The following is a 24,191-nucleotide window of genomic DNA, read 5'->3' as shown; positions in this document are numbered from 1 at the left end:
CCTCTTCTCCAGACTAAACAACCCCAGTTCCCTCAGCCGCTCCTCATCAGACTTGTGCTCCAGACCCCTCCCCAGCTTCGTTGCCCTTCTCTGGACATGCTCCAGCAACTCAATGTCCTTCTTGTAGTGAGGGGCCCAACACTGAACACAGGATTTGAGGTGCGGCCTCACCAGCACCGAGTACAGGGGCACGATCCCTGCCCTGCTCCTGCTGGCCACACTAGTGCTGGTACAGGCCAGGACACTGTTGGCCTTCTTGGCCACCTGGGCACACTGCCGGCTCATGTTCAGCTCATTGGTGTTCTGGGGACTGGGATTTGAGAAAAACGTGCCTGATCCATCCACATCCAACAGCTCTGCGAACAAACAGCTTTAACTTCACACCTCTTAGCCGTCATGTCACAGGCGCTGTAGCATTCCACAGCTCCTGAAGAGCATTTCTTGTTTTGCTCCCCCTTACAGCTTACTGTTGGTGAAAGTCAACCTGGGAGCCTCCCCTCCAGTCAGACCTTTTGCAGAAGAATAAATCATTTGAGTGGGTTAAAAAAAGATTCCCAAGCATTTGAAGAATGAGAACATATTTTTAGCATAAAAAAAAAGCTCTTTTTTTTTCTCCCCCACCTTCTCCTGGTGCAGTTAATCACTCGGTGAGAGGGCTGTTAACACCACCAACACCCAGTCCCCTCCAGCCCACCAAACAGGTGCCTGTTCCCTGTCTGCTGAGCGTAACCTTAGCATGAGACTGGTGAAAATCAAATTAAACCCTAACAGGCTGCCCCGTCTCACCTTGCGCAGATCATCCCGCTTTACATACCCAAATCCCTCCAAATCTGGTTCATGCATTTCTGGATACCCCTCAAGGCACGACTGAATGTACCGACATCAATGTTGGAAACACGGGTGGAAATTAAGCAGCAGACCTTGACAGTTTGGGGCTGGGGCACCTAACATGGCAGTGGGACATCTTGCTGGAGACCCATCGCTTGGTTTGTCAGGGGAAAAAAGGAGGCAAAGGTACAGCATCCAGATGCAAGAGCAAAGAGGGATATAACTGATGAAATCACCCATGCTGGGATGTAGCAGGACCACAGAGCTCAGGTTTTCTTTCCTCCAGCCTGACATTTAGGCTAGACATATATATTCCTTGACAGAGGGTTTGTGAGCAATTTGACCTGTGCTAATTCTTCACCCCCAGCTGGGAGAGAGCTGCACACCAGAAATCAATCTGCCTTGCCTTGATTTCTTGTCTGGCTGCGTGCAGTTCCTTAGGAAGAGGCAAGCGTGTCCTCCTCTGATTTATCATACAACTTTAATAAGTGCATTTTATAGTTTAGGTCATATCCTTTCATGAGTCTCATTATTTTAGACTGGTTTTATAGCAACAAAAATGTGTTGTAAGTGTGTCTCTCTCCAGTGGAGACAGTCCTTCAGTTTAAGCCCTCCTCGTGACTTGGAAAGAAGGAATTTTGTTTGTCAGTGTTGAATAATACACCAAGATAACAATATAAGTGCCTAAAAAAGTGTGTAAAGAAATTGCAGCTGCAGAGTCTATTGAGTGTGACTGTAACATCACTCGCTGCCCCAGGACAGCTTTAGACCTGCTGTCTATTTACAGCTTGCCAAATCCTACCCCTGGAGAAGGCTCTATGCCCACAGGTCTGTTCTTCCCTTGGCTTTACAGAGGGTTAAAGGAGAATTGGGCTTGGATCTGCTGGAAGACTGGCTGTCCACTGGCCAGCTTGGTATCAAGCAAATTCAAAGCTCCATCAGACTTCAGGGGGCATTGGGTCAAACCCTTAGTTCTTCTCCAACTAAAACAACATTAGAACTGGAAATAAGCCAAAACCAGAAATACTTGCCCAAATTTCAGAAAAAGCTGAGTCTGAACCCAGGTCCTAACACCTGGAGTTCAAACTAAAGCAGGGATTGATCTGAGTATAACCTCCTGATCTAAACCCACCTGGGTTTTAGGGACAGCTTGGCACAAGAGCTCACTCTACCATGTGGTCTCTTTGATAGACAAAAGTAAGACCGAAAGTCAAACCACCCTTACTTGGTTTTTACAGAGGGCTGATGACTTCCTTTTCCCCATGTTGCATCCTTAGCCATCCCTCTGCAAACAGACCAAACAGAAGTACTGCAGACTGAAACCAAAACCAAGCAAATTTGTTCTCCCCACAGACTTAGGGGAGAAATCAGCACATTCTACATCAAACACGGGAGGTGTTCGTCAAAGTCTGGATATTCAGACTCAGCCTTTCACCTTTACTTATTTCTGCTAAAATCTGTGCATCCGTGGTGTTTCTCTAGCTGTATGACCATGCTTTGTGCTCTCCAGGTCTGTTTAGTAGGTTCTACTGCCTAACCTTAAAAAAAGCAAGTTTAAATCTGGGCTTGCAAATTTGGGGGTTCTCATTAAAAAAGGGCTTTGATTTGGGACAGCAAAGTTTGAATATGACAGAGGTGTTCCCCATCACTTCTTTGCTCTCTGCCAATGCAGGGTATCAGCCCTGACCACCGTTTTGCACTGAGATATCTGACCCTACATCTCTTAAAATGGGTAGGACTAATGAAGGGAGGGACAAAAAAAACCACTTACCACCTTGAATGGAGCTGGTGTAGGAAGCTCCAGAGGACTGAAGAACAGAGAGAGGTGAGCCAGAGCCTCCAGAAGAGCAAACCTGCAGGAGGTCCATGGGTGCAGCCCACGGGCTCCACCCCAGCACCAAGACCTGTCCTCCTCCATCCAGGACACAGCCACAGCTCACCAGCGTGTTGCAGACATTTCAGGACACCTTTCTGCCACAACACTGGATTGCACCTTAGGGCAGTCAAGGAGAGACATGGGACCTTTCAAGCAGGAGACCATGGCCCGAGATGGGGGCAACCCCATCCTCTGGCTTTTGAAACGGTGTTTCCAGCTGGACAGATAGAGAGGAAACAGCTATAAATTTAAAAAGACATCCCAAATTAGCAAACCTGAACCGAGGCAGACTGAAGGATTAAATAAAATAAGACAAAGGCTGACAGTGTCTATTAACCTGCTCAGGGAAGAGTAAATATTTGCATGCTAGGTCTATTTTGCTCTTCCAGCACACATCCCCCCGTCAGCACATAAACCAGGAGATTTTGCCACGCAGACATGCTCAGAGGTCTGCCTTCACCATAAGGACTTCACGTGGATCCTGTCTCCCTCTTTGCCTTACTCCAGAAGGAAATGGAGATCCATCTGCAAAGGACACATTTCCTCAATTTTCTGCACCCCAGACTGAGATGAGATGCGGGGATCAGCATAGACAGGACAAGCTATGTGCCACCCACGTCAGCATGGCTAATGGGGCCAGCGAGCCATGGGCTGAGCCCTCCCTATCCACCCACAGATCTCTTCCAGCCAGGAAGTATTTGGTCTTCTCCATCCCACTCATTCAAAGGTCCCTTTGCAAGCAGAAGATGAAACCCACAGGAAGGCGCATTTGCTCCATCACGTTTAAAGTTTCACATCTTCTCTCTTTCTCTCAAGCACAAAAGCTGGAAATCTGCATTTCTAGTCAACCGTCACCCAAAACTCGCCAGCAAGTAGCTGAGGACATGGACTCCCCTTTAATTAAAAAGCAGCCAAGCTTGTAATAGACATAACTTTTACTTAGCTCTACATTACTTTCCTCGCTGGGACTAGAGCCACCCGCCCCAGGCTGCACCCACCTCGGAGAGGCTGCAGATGTTGTCTTCTCTCCTGGTTGAGCTTCCTCCATCTTCTGCATGGGGAACTGTAGAGCAGAGGTTGGACAGGAGTTAAGCAGAGATTTATGGACTGAATTTACCTACTGAAGAGGCAGCTGGAGGAGCATCTGGCACTAATGCAGTTTTAAATGCACTAGATGGTTTGATTCAGGATCCTGCTACGTTTGCTGGGAGCATCACCAGGAGTGGCGGGGATTGACCAAGCTGGCACTGACCCCTTGAGGGGGCTCTTGTTTGGCCGTACAGTGGACACCCTGGCATGACACAGTGAATGCAGCAAACATGAACCGTCTCTGGCCGACGTTTTCGTTCATGAAAACACATGTTCCAACCCAAAGATTCTATAATTGTTTTTCACTATGTGGCTGAAATCACTTTTCACAAAGACCAGCTAACTTCTTGCAAGCCAGCAGATGATTTCCTGCTTAGATATAGTAATTTCTTTACACAAGCTTGCTCAGCTGAAAGGTGCAACACATCTTTAGTTAACACATCTGAATCCTTAACTGGAAAGAGCTCAAAAACTTGCAAAAACTGTGAGACACGTGCTAAGAGCATCCAGAAGTTGTCCAAATAGCAGACAGTCAGGGTCTATCAGGGAAGAAAGCAAACTATTGCATTCAACAGCTCATAAAGTCGCAGGCTGTGTTTTGGTGAAATTAAACGGGGCATGTTGTGCAACTTTTTACAGAGGCATGGATTGTAGCACAGGACATAGTTTGGTTTTTTTCCCCATGAACAAAAGCATACAGCTGGGTCACGGCTACAGTGCCTGGAGCTGGTCCTGGAGCTGGTTTTGCAGATGCTGGGTGAAACATCACCCTTGATCTGACACAGATAAAGCTATCGGAGATCACCACTCACCTGTATTTAAAAGACACACCTGTGACAAGTGGTGTTTAAGGGACTAAGACAACCTTTCCCAGGCAGTGGGAAATGCCCCACCATTGCTTTTGCAGATAGAAAGGAGATAGTCTGTTTTATTTGTTGCTTGACCAACCTGATCTCCTTCTATGACCAGGCGACCCGCCTAGTGGATGAAGGAAAGGCTGCGGATGTTGTCTACCTGGACTTTAGTAAAGCCTTTGACAGCGTCTCCCACAGCATTCTCCTGGAGAAACTGGCGGCTCGTGGCTTGGACGGGTTTATTCTTCGCTGGGTGAGGAACTGGCTGGATGGCCGAGCCCAGAGAGTTGTGGTGAACGGTGTTAAATCCGGCTGGCAGCCGGTCACAAGCGGTGTTCCCCAGGGCTCGGTTCTGGGGCCGGTCTTGTTCAATATCTTTATAGATGATCTAGATGAGGGAATCGAGTGCTCCCTCAGTAAGTTTGCAGATGACACCAAGTTGGGTGGGAGTGTCGATCTGCTGGAGGGTAGGAGGGCTCTGCAGAGGGATCTGGACAGGCTGGATCGATGGGCAGAGGTCAACTGTATGAGGTTTAATAAGGCCAAGTGCCGGGTCCTGCACTTTGGCCACAACAACCCCATGCAACGCTACAGGCTTGGGGAGGAGCGGCTGGAGAGCAGCCCAGCGGAAAGGGACCTGGGGGTGCTGGCTGACAGCCGGCTGAACATGAGCCGGCAGTGTGCCCAGGTGGCCAAGAAGGCCAACAGCGTCCTGGCCTGTATCAGAAACAGTGTGGCCAGCAGGAGTAGGGAGGTGATTGTGCCCCTGTACTCGGCACTGGTGAGGCCGCACCTTGAATACTGTGTTCAGTTTTGGGCCCCTCACTACAAGAAGGACATTGAGGTGCTGGAGCGTGTCCAGAGAAGGGCAACGAAGCTGGGGAGGGGTCTGGAGCACAAGTCTGATGAGGAGCGGCTGAGGGAACTGGGGGTGTTTAGTCTGGAGAAGAGGAGGCTGAGGGGAGACCTTATCGCTCTCTACAACTACCTGAAAGGGGGTTGTGGTGACGAGGGTGTTGGTCTCTTCTCCCAAGTAACCAGCGATAGGGCGAGAGGAAATGGCCTCAAGCTGTGCCAGGGGAGGTTTAGATTGGATATTAGGAAAAATTTCTTCACTGAGAGAGTGGTCAAGCATTGGAACAGGCTGCCCAGGGAGGTGGTGGAGTTGCCATCCCTGGAAGTGTTCGAAAAACGTGTGGATGTGGCGCTTCAGGACATGGTTTAGGGGACATGGTGGCGCTGGATTAATGGTTGGACTCGATGATCTTGAAGGTCCTTTCCAACCGAGTGATTCTGTGATTCTGTGATTCTGTGATTTCTATAGTCATATAGTAGGGAAAACAGTCAATAAATTTTTTCCATATGAACTAATAGGGTATACATACATTCACTCCCGAATACTCTCCCTTCAGCCAAAAACAAGACATCTGCCTTTGAACGGCACACTCAGCATCAGACAGCAATTATTCCTCATGAGCCTAAAGAGGAACCGAGCGAGTCACGGCTCCACTGTGGAGTCGGTTTTGCTCTATTTTGCAAATATTTGCTCTTGAGCAATACTGTTACTTTTGTCACGCCTGCAGACCAGCCCCTTTGTGGAAGGCGTCTTACCGCATGCAAGGAGACAGCTGCTACGCTGAGAGATACAAAAGACCTCGACAGACGAGCGCACGCCTATGGAGAGCGGTCGGGGCTGCGCCGCGCCGGCCGCTCTGCGCCGGCAAATCACGCTGCACCCCGGCACGAAGCACTGGCCAGCAAAACCCCCAAGATTTCCCTCCGGAGGTCTTCTTCCAGCTCAAGCGTTTCATCAGGTGGCTTAAACACTGGTGTCTCTGCGACCATCGTTGTCAACAGCCTCTGTTTTGGCAGCGGAAAAAGAGAAGAGGCTGAGTACACCCGAGTCAGATCTAATTGTCAATTGACGTCATGAGCCCGTAATGTGTTCTAGAGACATATCCCAAGATGTCAGACACTGGTTTAGGCACCAAAACGCTGGGGGAAGTAACTGCTCCATGAAAACACGGTCTTCCAGTCTGTGCATAATGGGTGTTCTAGCACTACCTTCCTGACTCTGAGCTTTCGGGAAGATGAGCCGAAGCCACGATTCACGGCTGTACCAGCTCTTGGCCCCATGGGACAGGCCACGTCTTGGATGCTGCGCCTTCACCCCATGACGCCATATTCTCCCTCCACACAGGGCCGTACCCCTCCACACCCAAAAAACAGCAGCTCCCTTTTCCTTCCCAGTTGCGTTCAGACCTGCAAAGTGCCTCAATCCAAAATGCAAACTGCATGGAGCTGGGGAAGGACCCACACAGGACCCCACTGCTGCCACCATGGACCCTCTGGCATGGCTGGCCTAGGTCCGCTGTGCACCGGCCTGTATCCCCCATCCATGGCAAATTGCTTTAAGGAATTAAAAAAATCACCCAGTTTGTGCTAAAAACAGAGAGCGCCTGTTCCTAACTCCGCATTAAAATGCTTAGCTTAGTGCTATAACAGGTTTTTCAAACATTTCTGGCTCCAGTAAAATATTTTAATAACACTGATAATATTTATCATGTGGTTAGGGATGTTTGGGCTAGAACAAGCCGTAATTCCAGCTGGCAGAAACCCCAGGAGCCAAGTAACTCCTCCGTCTCGATTGCGAGCTGCTGTCCCTCGCTCGCGCGCTCTCCGGACTGCCCCCAGTGATGGGAATCAGCGCTAAGCCCTTTGGGAAGAGCTTTTTAATGGCCTAACTGACTTAGGTGCATAATGCCACACAAAGCCAAGAAGGCTTAAAGCCAGGTGTTTTAAGGCAATTCCAGCATGTACTGAAGCAAACATGTTCCCGTGAGGGTTTGAACCGAGCTCTGGGGAATTACCTGGCAGGAAAAGATGCAACAGTTCCTGGGGCATCACCCAGAGGGGAATGGAGAGGAGGTGCTGGGTTCAGAGAAGCCATCACAGCCGCTGGATGCCACCACCCCACTCGCCAAGAGCGGGTGCTCCTGCTCTAGGGGCTGCAGCGATTTCTTAAACCTCTTATCCTGCCAGTACCTTGCCAAAAAGCCTTATATTAATCAATTCTTTATTAAGACAACTATTTCAGCTCCCTAGGAGATGTCACTCGAATGGTAGCGATGCTTGTTGGAACGTGCAGCTTGCCGGTGGGAAGCAGGGTGGGTCGCGGGGGTTTGGGTAAACAGGATATTCCCGGCGGGGAGCACTTGCATCTACATCCCCCAGCAGGCAGGAAAGAGGCGGATTCCTGGAGCAGAGTATTTTCCACTCACTGATAGAAATAGGTGGACAGAGCCCCAAGCTATTCTTTTCCTGTTACGTGAGCAAAGTTTTAGGTGGGTTTCTTTTTCTTTTTTTTTTCCCCCCCCATTTCTCTCAGACATTCCGGATTTATTCTGTTGATTTGGTCAAACATCTGAGTGTGCCACCCCCATTTGTTGGGGTTTTCAGCCTGGCTTTAGGATGTGTGATGTGTATATATGTGTATATGTCTGTCTGTGCACGTGCATTAGCCCAGGATGATTTTTACACAGCAAGAAAAGGGCTCACTGGTTAGAAAGGGCTCCCAGCAAAGACATCAGCATAGCTCCATGTGGTGGAAGAAATAACACCGAATAGAAAACTATCACCTGAAATCCTAGGTCACATAAACCGCTACACATACGTCCCCCTTTTTTTCTGTACCATTAGTTAGGGGTTCACCCACAGGGCAGCATCAGGTAGCTCTGTGCAAATCCCTTCACTTCCCATCTTCACCTGTATTTCTAATTTGTAATTTCTAACTGCTGCCGGGGCGCTCAGCCTAAACCAGAAAGCTTGACATGAGCACAGAGCATCACCCAGGCTCCTGCTGGCACCATCCCACCACCCCAGCACCAGCTCTCAGGGGCGGTCGAGGCTGGTGGTGCCACTCCTGGTTGCAGGAGATAAGCCAAGGGGACAGGTCTCATCTACGACCAGGTCTCCTGCAAGGTGCTGCAGGGGAGTGACGGGGCTGAGGGCAGACGGATGCAACATTTGCTATCCCATTCGGCCATGTGTGTGATGCACTTGAAACGTCACCTCCTGGAGCAGCACACAGTGAAGCCTGGGTTAAGCCATCTTTTTTTTTTTTTTGCTGTAAAAGCAACACTTCACGATGGATTATAGGACTTTAACAAGCACGTACCCTACAGTGTCTACGGAGGGAACGAATTCAGCGGAAGGAGAGAGCCAGAAGGTTGAGTACTGGGAGTTAGAGCCTCAGCTGGTGTAAAATTGGCTTTGGTGGAGCTGTGCTGATTTATCACAGCTGAAAATCTGAGCTGAGGTGGGAAGGAGCAGCCTGCAGAGAGGCATGGAAAAACTTCTTTGCTAGAGGGTGGTGCAGCTTTGGAGCATGGGCCCAGGGTGGCATCTCCCTCTCCGGGGGTTTTCAGGGCTCAGCTACACGCCAGGAATCAGCAAAATCCCATTTTGAGCAGCAGGTCACATTGCAGACCCCCACACGTCTCTCCCCACCAGCATTGGTGTGATCTGTGATTGTGTGTGTGTGTATAGTTCACTCTTGAAAGACACAGCACAGTGTGACATCTTCCCTGTTAGCTTGTTCCCAGTCATCCCATGGCACCAACCTAACGTGGTGGCACATTCCTGTTGCACATGCAAAAATTCTTACTGAGAACAGTCTGTTGGCATATCCAGACCAAAACCCCATCCTGGGTCTCCCTTTTGCCAGGTCCAACTGTGCCAACTGCCCCCTTGTCGAGGCAGAGACCCCCGTGGTCCTTCAGCAAGCCCTGGTGTGACCACTGACCCTTGAATCTGCTGCCACACAAATGATTACCAGTAACAAACCCAACAACAAGCTGATGGATGGTGCGAAGCGCACCAAGGGGATTTCACCCCACTTTCAGTGGTGCAAGGAGTGGGGCTGGGGTCCCGTGGGCTGGGCCACGGAAAGCCTGGCACAGCCAGGATTTGCAAGCATGCAGCGTCTGCAGCTGGGGAATAGCTTAGAAGAAAGATGGGGACAGACTTTTCAGCAGGGCCTGTAGCGATAGGACAAGGGGTAACGGTTTTAAACTAAAAGAGGGCAGATTCAGACTAGATCTACGGAAGAAATTTTTCACAACGAGGGTGGTGAAATCCTGGCACAGAGAGGTAGTAGATGCCCCATCCCTGGACAGATTCCAGGTCAGGCTGGACGGGGCTCTGAGCGACCTGATCGAGTTGAAGATGTCCCTGCTCATGGCAGGGGGGTTGGACTCGATGGCCTTTGAAGGTCCCTTCCAACCCAAAGATTCTGTCAGAAGACCCTGTGGCTCAGCAGACCCGCTCCAGCTCTGCTGGCCACTGGTGCAGCAGCACTCCCCACCCTCTGGGCTGAACTTTTTGGAAGGCGCAGCTCCCCAGCCAGCACCCAAGGCTGCAATATTGAAAAGAATCTGAAGCAGCATTGAATTTCACTGGGACCCGAGCCCCAGCCCCCTCAGGTCCCTTTCCAAACCCCCAGCCAGCAGAAGCAAACACAGCCCTGGGAGAGCAGCATCGCTTTATCCCCAGCGACACGCACCCCTCTTACAGATGGGTGCTGGCCCTCCATCTCCACGTGCCTCAAAATACGCCGCTCCCAGGGCAGCCAGCTCCAGCAGGACACTACTCCTCCACGGGCATGGGTCCATGGACCAGCTGACCTGCTGCTGCTAATTACCCTTGATGTTAGTGCTGTCAAGAGCTCGTAAGCCTGTAATTAGAAGCAGGAAGAGGAGATGGATAGGTGGCAGGGGGAAGACTGGAAAGCATGAGACACTGCAGGTCAGCAGGCAGGCTGGAGAACATGTGCAACAAGAGACCTCCATGGGCATTGTTAATCTGCATCCTTTAATTGGGAGTTTGGAAGAAGCCTTTTCCATCTGTCTTCAAAGAGGGAGGGCCAGAGCTGCCCTGCCCTGAGGAGGCTGGAGCAGGACAACTACCGGCCCCTGAGCGGCTGGCATCAGCTCTCTCGCACTGATTTTCATCTTCCCTCGCTGCGAGCAGCCTCCCGGATGAGGGACACCCGTCACAACAAGTCCCTGGCCCCTTCCCTCTCCTGTGCTGGCTCAGCCCGGCAGCCCCAGGGGGGGATGAATTTCCATTACTGCTTTCAAGTCTTGCTGCTGGTTATTGCTTACCGCTATATCAGCCATCAAAGTTCCCATGAAAACAGTGAATAGGACACAAATTGCAAATTAGGCTTTAATTAGAAGCTGGCACCTGCTTTCTGACCAAGAAATACAATGAAGATGTCTCTATGTTGCTATGGCAGTCCAGAAACATAGATTTCTGTTTCAGGACCCTTTGAAGGCAAATTTACTCAGCACTATAAACTTGTATGCCAAAGTGATTAACACTTTAATGCTAATATCAAGCTGGACCAGTTACACACATTTTATTCATTAGAAGGCATCATTTTTCAACTGTGTCTTATCAGTATGTAAATGAGATTTTGACTCGGTCGTTGTCTGCTCCCAAAAGCGCAGCCAAAGTGAATTCAATTAATGCGATTTACATCCCAATGTGACACGCGGGGCTGTGCGGGGCTTGATAAGGCAGCCAGATGGGAGCCGGGCTCCCGGCACAGCCCTGCCCTCCGCCTCCTCCCAGCTCCCTGTCTTCGCTGGGCACCCCCAAAACAAAGACACCTGGCCAACCCAAACCCGATTCTCCCATGCTTGATGCTCCTACCAGCATTGGACATCCCATCTCCTGCCACCGCCCCGCTGCTGGAGCCACTGAGGTGGCTCGGAAGCCACCGGTGCCCACACAGCGTCACACTGGGGTAAATGAGGACAAGCTCCAGCCTTTCTTTACGGTTGGACTCGATGATCTTAAAGGTCTTTTCCAACCTAAATCATTCTGTGATTCTAAATGATTCTATGAGTCTTCTCAGCTCAGGCAAGCCTTGCAGATGTGCGAAACAGCTGGTTAAGCAGCTTCCACTGCAAGGACAGACCCTCAGGAGATCCAGGCTGCCCCCTAAAAATTCCTCTAGCTTTTCCCTGATTTGGGCCAAAATCCTGATTGTGCTTACGCCAGGGATAGACTGGAGGAAGTCTGCTGCTTTCAGCGCTACGTCGGGCACCAGCCACAGATTTTGGTGTAAACATGTAGGATGATGTACGTGGGCTCAGGCACTGCTGAGCTGGGCTAAGGGGAAGAAGGACACTTATTCTGCCCCCCTCAAGCTGTGCAGCAGCTCTGCACGTGGTCATTTTAGCCAGAAACCTGGGTTTTGTCACTTAGCTTGAGATTTTTCTACAGGCCCCGTGGTTCTTGACACCTATTTGGCCAGAGCTGTCTCAGAGGCAGGGAAAGCACGGGCAATCTCCTCCTGGGAGCAGCTTCATGGACATTTTGCCAGTGCCTGGTCAAAACAGGATGTGCTTGGGTCTAAGAGTCATCCTGAACCTCTTAAAAACAAGGCTCAACGCCTGCTCTTAATGCAAAACGCAATAATTTGCCCAAAAAGAGCTGCTGATACATATGGTATATGCAAGAACATGTACCCAAGAGCCTGGGAGGAAAAGAGCCTTTGCCTTAAGTGACTGAGCTGCATCTGAAAATTAAATAGGTGCTTCTGTCCCTGCTCGTGCCAGGACACTACCCAGCAGTCGTGTGGAGGCACCTCCTTGGCTGGAGGTTTGGAAGGCTGGGTGCAAGGCCGAAAGCCATCATCGCGTTACGCACCAGGCCAGTTTGGGCACGGTGTGACGCATTTTCTTCTGCAGGAATGAGCCCTTGCTAACGTTGCCAAAGCAGACGGTACCTTCTGCTCTGTTTATGCAATGCTGCTTCTGCCCAGGTAAATCACCGACGTCTCCCCCGACCCCGATCGGTGCTTTGCCGACCCAACGTGGATGCTCGCGTTCGAGCACAGGTTTGAGCAACGTAAAGGCACCCGTCCCAAGCCAGCAGCCCCGGCGCGGCTGGGCGACGCAGCGGTCGAGCAAAGCCCACCCGTCCGTTGACAGCTAATTAATCCTGGGGACGTGCAGCCCCGCTGCCGGGGGAAATGCAACGCCTGGCTGCACCAAAACAGCCGGGAGAGCAACGCGGTGGATACAGCATCAGCCAGGCAAGAGCCGTCCACCCTCTGCTTGCGGTTCTGCAGGGAGCTGAATTTGTCCCCAGCGTCCCGAGCTCACCCTGCCCGCTGCGCCCTCCCTCCCCTCAGGGGTCCCCTCCCTCCCTCTCCTCTCTCACTTCCAAAAAAGCCTCTCATTTTTTGCAGTTGCACAGCTCCTTTCCACCAGCGCATAGGACCAGGTGGGAAAGCTTTTCCAGGCACCCCCCGTCCCCCCGCTCCCCTTCAGCGCCCACCCAAGCACAGATGCTCATCCCCTGCCTCCCACTACTCCCTGGCCCATTTCCACCTCCAGCAGCCCCATCCCAATGCCACTGGCTGCCCCGCAGCGGCCGCCCCACCGGCAGGGATCCGTCCCAGCTCAGTTTGATTCCCGGGCAGGGTTTGGTTGGGCCAGCCCACGGCGCTGAGCTCCCGGGCCGGGAGCTGCCGTTAATTCATTGCATGCCACTCCGCAGCCAGCCAGCAGTTTGTTCCCTCGCCTGTGAGCAAGGTTAACCTTTTTACACAAATAAAACTTTCCACAATAATTATTCACCTGAACAGAGCGACTGTGGAGAGAAGCAAAGAGGAAAAGACATTTTTGGAGGGGCAAATTTTGCCTGGGAGCTGGAGAGGTCCCCACAACCCGAAACACAAAGTCAATTGTTGCTCGAAATCTTCCTTCCCAGGGTTCAAAGGACAGGCAAATAAGCAAGCTCAAATTATCGCCGGGCCTTAATGAAGTTGCATTCAGCCTGAGCAAAATTGCCTGCTTATTCATGCAAATTCACTGTAACCAGCTTATGCACATTATCCAGCGCGGGGACCTGTGGGAGATCCTACTTGCCTGGGGGAGGATTAGGAGAGGAAACTCAGGTCCTTGTATCAGTGCGAGCAGCTAAGGTGCTTCCAAATATCCCCATTAATTCCCAGATTGGCCCCACATTAAGACAATATAATAGACCTTTATTGTCTGAATGCGTATGACCGTGAACGATGGGGAAAGTCCCCGAGCGCGTGGGACAGCCTTCAGCCGGGCAGCCCTACGCGTCCAACCAGGGAAAAACAGCACCGCATTGATCAGCCGGTTCCCGGGCCGTAATCAATACTTGCTTTGACTACGTGGAAACGCTCATTTATCTGTCGCGTGCAGATAATAATGAGATTGTCGAGGTGGCCAGCTGAAAAGAAGTGCCTCCTCCTGGGAGGATGCTAACAACCCCCACGGTGCCGGCATCAGCAATTCTCATTTCTCATTTCCGCACGGTTGCAAATTTTAGATACAAAACCTCATCAGCTTGTGCAGTCTGGGGGAGGCATCAACAAGCCACCGCTCGCCAGAGCACAGAGGGACAGGGCCATGTTTTGCACAAACCACACAGGCTCCCAGGGTTTGCTTTAGAGAAATTTGGGCACCCAATGCCAATGACCCTCACCCAAGTACCCTTCCGAGCACAGCTTCAGCTCTACCTTCAGGAGGACATCTGCGTTAATCTCAGCAATCTCATATCAGTGAGTCCAGGGACCTCCCTGCAGTCATCCAGGTGGGACCAAGCTCATCCAAGGCAGACTTCTGCCCCAATGTTGGCCACCAAGGCCACGCCTGGCCCAGAGGAAACGGGTGCTGGCAGGGCACAGCTCACCTCGTCCTGAGATAGAGGTGCAAAATGAGTCAGTGAAAGATGAATCCTGAATGGATTCATCGATGGGATGAGCCAAACACCAAGATTTACATGCAGGTATCCAGGGGGGCTCCTCCTCTGGTGGTTGGTGGCCATAAGTCCAAAGACACCTGCAAGGTCAAAGGGGGTTACTCCAGCTGCCAGGGCCACGGTTTACTGTCAGTTTTCAGTTGCTGTGGGGTAAATCCAGAGTGACCCAAGCAAGCACCATCACTCATGTGCATCTGCAGTCTTGCAAGCAATGGCAGAGTTTGGCCCCACTGATGAAGCCCCGTAGGAAGGATTAGCCAGAGGAGCTGCCTGGGGCTCAGGGGACAGAGGGAGGGGTGAGCGACATTGGGCTGGGGATCCCACAAATCTCATTAAACTTTACATCTTGTAACCCCCCCCAAAAAAAACAACCCCACACCAACAAAAAAGGGAGATCTAAGTGCGTTTAGCTCAGCTGGGGTTTGCAGAATGGGGAGAGATGAGGAGGAAGCTGTGGGGCACAGACAAAGGGCAATGGCCAGCACAGACTGTTTGCTCCCCAGTTGCACCCATCCCACCATCAATTTTTTAGAGCAGATAGATAGCACCAGTCGCCAAGTGGTGCCAGGGTGTTGCTGGGGTGTGTGGTGAGCCCGTTCACCAGGGAAAAGCCACATTCCTACAAAATAGATGAGCAATGCTTGCTCTTGCGTGGCAGAAGAGGCAGCCCAAGCGATTAATTTGTAGCTTCAGGAAAGAGGGATACCTTTGAAAACGTGTTATTTTTCCGTTTGTTATTTTCCTATTTAATGAGGCTGTTGCAGGGACACAAATATCAACTTCCTTTTCCTTATCAGCTGGGGGAAAAAAGAAAAACACGAGGCTGCTGACCCCGGTTAACGCCTTCCCGCAGCTGCCGGTGGCAGGGTGCTCCATGCACGTTAGCTGCATCCCCTTGAGGTCAACAGGTTACAGCTCTTCCCAAGGGTATCTGTTTCAAACCCCCAAAAGTCCCCAGCTGCCACAAAACAGCAGCTGAAGGGGAAAAGAGTGTTTGTGTTTAACTGAGCCTGTTAAAGCTATTGGGGGCCATGAAAGCAAGGAAGAGCCGAGTATTTCCAGGAGCAGCTTTGTGGCCCTAATACAGCCCACCCAAAATCCACTCCCTTCCACTAGACACCTTCAAACAGCATGAAAACTGCAGGGCTGGGGCATTGAAAATCTCAAGACAGGAAGGACTAAAGGTGAAGGTGATTCAGTAGAGGCTGGACAGAAGATGGGCAGGACAGACAGGGCTCAAACTGAGACTTTCCTTCACTACAGCGCTGGTCCAGGTTGTTCAGGGAGTGGTGGGATCGCCATCGTCTTGGTTTATGGTTTTCAAGACCCTAAAATACTTCATCCCCATTGAATTCACATTCCCCCCATGGAAATGCTTCAGTCACACAGTTTGTAGTTGTCCCACCAGCCCAGAAGCACCAGCCAAGTGAAATGCTGCCGTGACCCAAGCAAGTCCCACAAGGAATTTCTTGCAGCCAGGGCGAAACTCCAGCCAACCTAACAGAAAGACCCAGCTGCAAAACATACACGTGTGGGTATAACCCTAGAAAGCCGGAGTTAATTAAGCCCCTCACTGGCAAAAGCTTTGAATTGCATAGCAGAAGCCTGGCCAGAGGCTGGGCGATTTGTGCATAGCTGCAGGGAGAATTTCTGTGCTCACGCTGCCACGGTACGCGAGCCCGTCCTCCGCACCAGAGAGCCCAAAGCAGCAGAGGAGGCGGTTGCGGCATGGAGGTAGACCCAGAACCAGGGATCTGGTCCCGCTTCCCAGCCAAACCCTCGTCTCCAGCGCCCGGCTCAGGTGAAGCCCTGGAAGGGTTTGCAACCCTGACTTCTCCCACTGGTCTTGAGCAACCTCCCTCCAGCCTGACACATTGCCCCGAGGAGGGGTGAGAGACCTCCTCTGTCCCTTCTCACCCCAAAATAGTGCTCTGGGGAGCAGTCCTGCATGGGTGGCATCAGACCCATTGCTCTTCCCTCCTTGCATATTTAGGGCTGGACCCAAAGAAAGGTTTAAGGGTGAGACCAAAGGTCCATGTGGGTGCAGACCCAATCTCTGCCAGTGCCCAAAAACTCAGCCCCAAAGGAAGAGCACAATAGCAGTATTCCTACCGGCGCCATAAATCACTGCCCCACACTCTGCTGTGCCTAAATTCCCCCTCTGCCCCCCACCCAGAGCAGGAAGCTGCTTTCACTCCCCTCCCCAGCCAGGACAGCCCATCTGCAGGTTTGCACAAGCAAGATGCCCCGAATCCTCACACTCTTACGCTAAAAGGAAACACACGGTCCCTGTCCCTTTGCCCTCTCATTTTCAAGTGCCGGCTTGGAAACTAAGCCACGTTAACCCCTATCCGTGTCTGGCTGCCGTGACCTCCCTGGCTCATTCCCACCGTCCCTTCCTAACCGTGTGCCGCTGCCTGGACTTGTTCATCTCAGCCCTCGCGGCGGCTGTGGCTGTGATAATCGGTGGCTCTTGTAAAGCCCTGCATAGCTGCAAGGCTGGTCCCTGCCCAGGGAGGGGAGAGGGGAGGGGAGCAGCTCCCAGAGCCGCCGCCAGCAAACACGACCTTGGGGTGGCATAACGAAGGTTATTAAGAAACGAGGTGTTGGGGCTCATCAGCTGGGAACAGGGAAAGGGAGATGCTCCAGGGATGGAGCTGAGGGAGAAGCAAGATGTCAGCCAAAAACCTGAGGCCCCCAGAGCTACTGGTCACCAGCTACAGGCTCAAGTACTGGCTGGCCCTGTGCCGAAAGCCCTGCCCCTTGGCTACTGAGCCCAACGTTGCATCTGCACTGCTGTCCCCGAGACCCCACTGCTCCCGAAACACGGCTGATGGAGCAAACCCTGCTTTGCAGAGCCCATGCAGAGGAAGAGGAGGAGCTGGCTCATCTGGGTCCTCTCCTCCCTACAAGGAGGGACGGGAGAGATGGAGACATGGGGATGCATCTCCAGCAGATTGGGAGCACCAGCTACACCCAGGACCCCTCTCTGGGTACCAGTAGGGTCACCCCAGGACCTTCTCTTCCCAGCCAAGTGATGTGCATAGACATCCCAGCTCGCTCAGCCAAAACGAGCCACCAGTACCCCATCCCCACATCTCCTTCTGCCACACAGTTTCAGGTCCCTTCCCCCAGCCCTGACACTAGAGGATGAAATTCAGCCTACGCCAGCCTCTGAGCTCCGGGAAGATTTCCAAATGGCGTGACAGCATCACACTGGGGACCAGCTCCAGCGCACAGCAGCCTCTCACCTGAGACGCCGCTGGCCGCCCAGCTCCCCCAGGATAACGGTACCAGCCTCCATCCACCGAAACAAATGCACTCACATCCGATGCCCACTGCGCTCTCCTCCCCCGAATAACCGGTGCTGTGGCCGGTGCTGCTCCCCCAGGGCTGCCACCACCTCCCTGCAGCACCTCGGCTGCATAAAAAAGGGGCAACAGAAGTTTGGCGTCAGTCCGTAGTATCAAAGCCTTTGTGGGGTCACCATCGATTAGCGCGTTGGCAGAACTGGGAGATGGTGGGAGCAAAGGTCTTTCTGTTCCGGTTTCTGCAAATAAGCAGAAATATCATCATTTATGGGCAACACCAACCTGGAGAGGAACACGTTTTTGCCTATGGGCTGACCCTGCCTGATAAGAAACCCATCACTGCATGGCAATCTGCCTTTTCCAGCTTTGGGGGATTTTATTGTAGGCAAGATCCAACGGCAAATCCAACGGGAAATTGGGCCAGGGAGCCAGGGGCAATTTTTGCCCTGGCCCATCCACCCACCCCAAGGGCCAACGCCACCCAGGTCCGTTTGCAGAGGTTGGTGTGGAGTATCCCTAAGGCAGGCAGCACCATCATTCCTCGCCTTCCTCGGCCCCGCTGGTCCTCCCCTCTTGGCCCACTCCCCACGCACCCACTGCTCCAGCCCCAGCACACCATACATTCAGGTCTCCATCCCTCTGCAAATCCCACAAGGGTTTTGCATCCTGAATGGACAAAACACCTCTATTTTAGAAAAAAAAACAAAAAAAACCCCCAAAAAACAGTGCTTACATGACAGGCAAGAACACACCATGCGCAGAGCGCAAGCACTTCCTCCAGTGCCCCTGGACCCGATGCTCCATTTGATGCTCCATCACAGCTTAAAGATAAGGCAACTCAGCCTCCCTCTGCACAAGAAAACCAAAAATCACAAGTCAGCACAGGGGTCCAGCACGGCGAGAAAGGCAGCGCTGAGCCCTGCAAACACCAAGTGTGCGGCTGGTTGCTTCCGCGGGGCTCAGGCTCACGTCAGCTCCTCTGCCCCGGGTGGCAGCCCAGCAGCACCATCCCGACCCAACAGATACCTGCTGCTCGAGATAAATCAATAAGCCAGCTCATGTCCGGCACTAAATAAATAAGCCAGCTCAGGTCCAGCAGGCAGCATCCTCGGGGACGGTGAGCCGGCTGTGGTCCCACCGACCCACCACTCACAACGAAGGACGCGGAGGGTTTGCTCCCGTCTAAAACGCTTCTTGCAAGGAAGCTGTTTTGGCTTTTTTTTCTTCAGTTTTTTTCCCCCCCCCCGATTTCCTTCTATGCTTTCCATTCAAAAATAAAAGGAACAGCAGATCTTTAGGAGTGGAGAACAAAAGAGCTGTAAAATTAGGCGATTGCATCTAAAAAGCCGCTGTCTGTGTTGTCTGGGCGTTCGGCAGTGCCCCTGCTTCCTTTTTGAAGTGTTCTAGTAAAACCACATTGTTCTTCACTCAAACACACAAAACAACCGCAGTCGGGCCCCCGTTGGAGGAATAATATCTTTGCTTCCATGCCAGCACTTTGCCATTAATGTTTTATTGCTTGTAAAGCCCTTCACAACCTCCATCTCCCCACGTCGCTCCCCCTTTTTCATGTACCGAGATGTTCTGCAGCCTCCAGAGGTGGGCGCATGGGCATGGGCGAACCCGCCGTCCAGCCCTCCATCCTCTCGAGCCGGCGGGCTGAGCCTTCACAGGGGCTTGGCACGAAGGGAGACTGCTCAGCCCGTAGCAGGAGCAAGGCTTTAATAAATTACAGACCAAGAGGCAGCTCCTGGGGAAATCATTCCTCTGACTTCCATCATCTCCTGGGCCGAAATCAGCTCTCCTGCTCTAAACATCTGGCAGTAAGGGAGCAAGCCCCAGCCTCGCTCTCCCCACTGCTCTAGAGGTGGCAGGATGGCTCCATCCTGTATTTATTCCCCATCTCTTCTCCGAGACTTTTCCAAAGGCAAGGAAAACTTTCTTCCCCAAGGGAAAGACTGGGAGAAGATTTCCCAGGGAAACCTCGCGGCAGTTGCGGGCAGGGACCTGCAGCGGGACCCGGCAGGGTGCCCACCCCCGGCGCTGCCTCCCCGCAGCACCCCTGCAGCTGAAGAGTCATCGGTCTTCCCCTCCTAAACCCCAAATCAAACACAAACCTCCCTTAATCAAACGATAGCATTAACCAAAAAAAAGCATTGGCATGGGATAACACTATCCCTGACTCCCCGTAAACGCGGGGAGGAGCAAGGTATTTATTTCCGAAGGCAGAAGAAATGAATCCTCCAAACACTTCTATCACTGACATAATTTCCATTATACCCGACAGCCGGCGGAGACGTAATCATGTCACTTGATGGATGGCGGCGTACGAGGCTGCGATTGCGTTATTGACCCGCAGAGTCCGGGCTGCCCCCGAGCGTCGCTTGCCTTGGCCGAGGAGGGACGGGAACGGCGTATCCACACGAGCACGTTTTGAAGGTGTGCGAGGCTTTTTGAAGCCTGTTTCTGGCTGCAAGAAGGTTTCTTTTCATGGCAGCAAGCCCGCCGGCCAGGCCCTGTCTATTTTAACACCCCGTTAAAACGTGCCATTTCCGAACGGACATGTGGCAGGCACAGAAATTGCAAATGAGGTTGTTACCACCTGCTCCCACACAATGCAAATCGTATTAATGTGGGACAAGGGGGCACCTCCACCGCAGCCGGCCGCTGCCTGCCTGCCGGCCGCGCCGCTGGGAGCCCGTCGGCTCAACCAGCGTGGCACTGATGCTCTCGCCAGGCCATGGTGGCTGGGGGAAGAGCACTGCACCCGGGCAACTTGGGTCCTGCTGGGATAGCCCCACGGGTTCTTTCATGGGATGCAAAATGACTGTCCCCTCGCCTGTCATTAGCAAAAAAAAAAAACACCAAAAAACCCCCAAACCGGTTATTTACATGTCAGTAATATTGCCCTCGTCGTCGCGTTGGAGCCGCCGGCGTTGCCATCGCAGGGCTGGCTCTTCCAGGCGTGGAGTAGTGCAGTCGGTGCCCAGCTGTCCCCCACGGAGCCCTACAACGAGGCAACGCATTAGGACGTGTTTTAAACGCCTCGTTTATGGCTGCTGCACGGTCAAGGAAACATGGCAACGGGGTGGGTATTTCTGGGGAAGGAAAGAAAGTGCCATGCGCTACGTGGGCACTCCCATGGACACCGCCTCCGAGCAGGGCTCAGCCTCCCCTCCTACGAACCACCCATCCCTTAGCGCGCGGGGCCGCTGCCCAAATTTTTCAGGGCGGCCAAAGTCCATCACCCGCTTCTCTCATCCACCTTCTCAAAAAGGAGAAAGCGCTAACGGCGACCTGCGTCCCTGGGACTGCGCCGGTCATGCGCGGCGCAGAAAAATGCAAAGCACAGTAATTATCTGTTGCAGACCCCCGTTAATGATTAAGTTTGGGAGACGGTAACAATCAAGTCTATTGAAAAGACTACAAGGGTTTCAAAGTGTTTCCTCTGCACCATGTGATGGCAAATTGTTCGGAGTAGATGGCTCTTAATTCAAATGCTCGTTGTCATGGGGACAGGATAACACCCCTCCTATTCAAGGATACCACACAAGCAGCCTACTATTTGCTACAATAGGCTTCTTAGTTCAAGCTACACTTTAGAAATAGCCAAAAAAAAAAAATCTGGAGATTAATATCAGCACTGACCTCCCCTGGCACAACAGAGCCGAAGGGCCAGTGGGTACCGGGGCCAGAGGAAGAGCTGTGAGCTCATGGACCCGCGGGGAGCGGGTCGCTGTGGCCCACGCTCTCACGGCACTGATGGGCTCAGCCACGTGCGGGTGGGCGGGGAGTTTCTTTTTAACCCCAAAATGTCACCGACAAGGTCACCCCCCCCTCACACGGGAGGCAAAAAGCAGCCTGGATGGCACCGGGCACAGGCAGATGCCGGTTCCTGCAGACCTCGAGGAGGGTGGGAGCGGGGTCAGGCTCCAGTTGTCACCGAGGACCCTGGATTCAGAGCAACCTCCCGTAGGGTGTTTGCACCAGTTGTTTTCACGCACCAAAGCGCAACAGGTCCTGCCGATAAAGCTTCTGCTCTCACCGGTGTTTGGGACGGGAGCAGAGACCTGAATGTGGAAGGAGGCAGCTCCGTGGTGCAAGAGGAGGAGGAGGAGGAGGAGGACTGGATGTCCCCAGCATCACCCTGATGCAGCAAAGCAGACACCCGCCCCAGACATTGCTCCTGCCCCTCGGCAGCCACATCCCTTGTCTTGACCCTCTGTGCAGACCACGAGAGGGCAGGACCGAGACCCCCTGTGCCCATTCTCTGCTGATTCCCCTTAGCCCCACCTCGCCCCGTCCCCTGACCCCACAAAACAGCAGGAGAAAAAAAATCATTGGCTCCAGCTGCCACCCACCAGGAGCAGAGCCCCAGGAGGGCACCTGGAGGTGGCACGTACCTCCACCCATGGAGGAGGCACGTACCGCTGCCCAAAACAAGGGCCGTGAGGGTAAAGGTGGGAGGCACCCGCTCACATCTCGGGGAAGTTTAGGGCTAAGCTGAATGAGAGAAGCCATCACTGAGGGTTCACACGTCGTCTTTACAGGACTGGGGTTACACCAAAGAAGCTCCTGAGAAAAATCGAAGAAAAACAACAGCCAGGAGCATCCCTTGCAGTGTCCCGAGCGAGAAGGCAGCTGGGCTCGCTGGGTTTGTGCGTGACTCTTGTTTCTGTCGAGCCTCCTTGCAGCCCCCGTCCCTCCGCAGAGCCCTCCGTACCGCTCCGCCTCCCCCTTCTCTCTCGCACGGGGGACGTCGCTGCCACGGCTCGCAGCCGGGCGCCAACCGCAAGGTGCTACCAAATTCCGGGATGGGGTCAAGAAAAACCACTGCCGGCCGGCACTGGAAGGAAGGGCAATGTGCCCCCTCACTGCTCCCATGCGTGGCAGGACAGACACCCACCGTACGTCCCTTCCCGAGTCCAAACCGGACTACTGCACCACCTGAACCCGCCGCCAGCCTCCCATTCTAGCCCCTGCCCTCTTCCATGCTTCCCCAACCTCTGAAAGGCTTCTCTCCCCAAAACCCTTGCGTGACAACCACTTGTCCTGAAGACACGAAGGACCATGAAGGAACAGGCTCAGCTTCTCCCAAAGCCAAGCGTCGTCGGACCAGCTGCAGCATCGCCTGTCCCATTGCATCTCTCCCCCCATGTGCAGCCCTTTGGAGGGCTCTCCAGCAGCTTCCTAAAAGCCACCGGGCTTTGCTGCTTCACCCGACACCTATAATCGCTGGGACAACTGACTGAAGCAGCACACATGAGCCCTGAAAAGATGGTAAATCTGATTTCTTGGTGTCTGCTAATAACAATCTGCTTGAAACGCCCAGGATCCAGAACCCAGCATCCGAACCCAGCTCCCACCAGGGAAAAGAGCAGCACCCACTCACCCAGATCAAACCCTGGCGTGGGGAAAATTGCTCAGAGCTGCCAAATCTGGGGGTAAAATCACCTGTGGCATCAGCAGCTGCTGCATGAGTCTTTCGCTCGCCTTCTGCTCACAGGGGCCGGGGAAACATTTGTACTAAATACAAAATCGGTTCCCGGGAGCTGCTATAACACGCCAGGAATTTCTGGAACAAATCTTGCAGGCTTTAAGAGCTTTGTTTGCATTCGGGGTTGCAAACACAGGACCGGCAGTTGTATAGGATTTAGTGATGAGTCCCTACAAGTGCAGGTGTTTAACTGGTGGTGTCCTGAGGCGAGGAGCTCCAAAGTCAGGTGGGCTCCAGGGGGGACTGGGTAAGCCCATGGATGGTTACTAAACACATGGAAACGACATATGGCTAAGGAAATCCTGTGCTGACAATCACCAGCTTTGGGAGAACATTGCTACATCCCTGCCCCGGAGCTCTGTCCTGTGCTGGTGGCCACTGGAGACCGGGCAAGAGGCTTGGAGGGCTTTGGTTCTCACTCTGCCTGAAAAGCACTTTTTTTTTTCCCCCCTGAGGTGAAGCACAAAACCACAAATCCCCCCAGGGCTGAGAGATGTGCAATGGCACTGAAGGGCCACGGTTCCCCCACCGAAGGGTCCCAACCTGCTCTCACTGAAGGCATCTCTGAAAGCAACCGGGGCTTCACGCTGCAGGAGACAAGGGGCTACGACAGCTTTATTGTTTCCCCTGATGAGGAAGGAGGAGACCCACCACCTTCTCGCGTGGGAGCAGCGCTGAAGGGGAGAAGCGCTCCGCTAGACGGATGACTCATTTCCATCGCCACCTCCTCCTCCACTGCCAAGCGTCCTCAGAAATGGAGAACAGGAGGCAATCCTTCCCCTGCAGGCTCGCTCCCTCTTTGCCTACGAGAGGAGAAAAAAAGAAAAAAAAAAAAAAACAAAAAACCAAAGATGGAGCAAAAACCCCATCCCTGCAGCCACGAAGGACGCGTGCCGCTCCCCAAGGTCAGCAGCGATGGGGCAAAA

Source organism: Phaethon aethereus (assembly GCF_964289735.1).
Source record: "Phaethon aethereus genome assembly, chromosome: 5".
NCBI classification, from domain to species: domain Eukaryota; kingdom Metazoa; phylum Chordata; class Aves; order Phaethontiformes; family Phaethontidae; genus Phaethon; species Phaethon aethereus.
Note: the sequence above shows the minus strand (reverse complement) of the source record.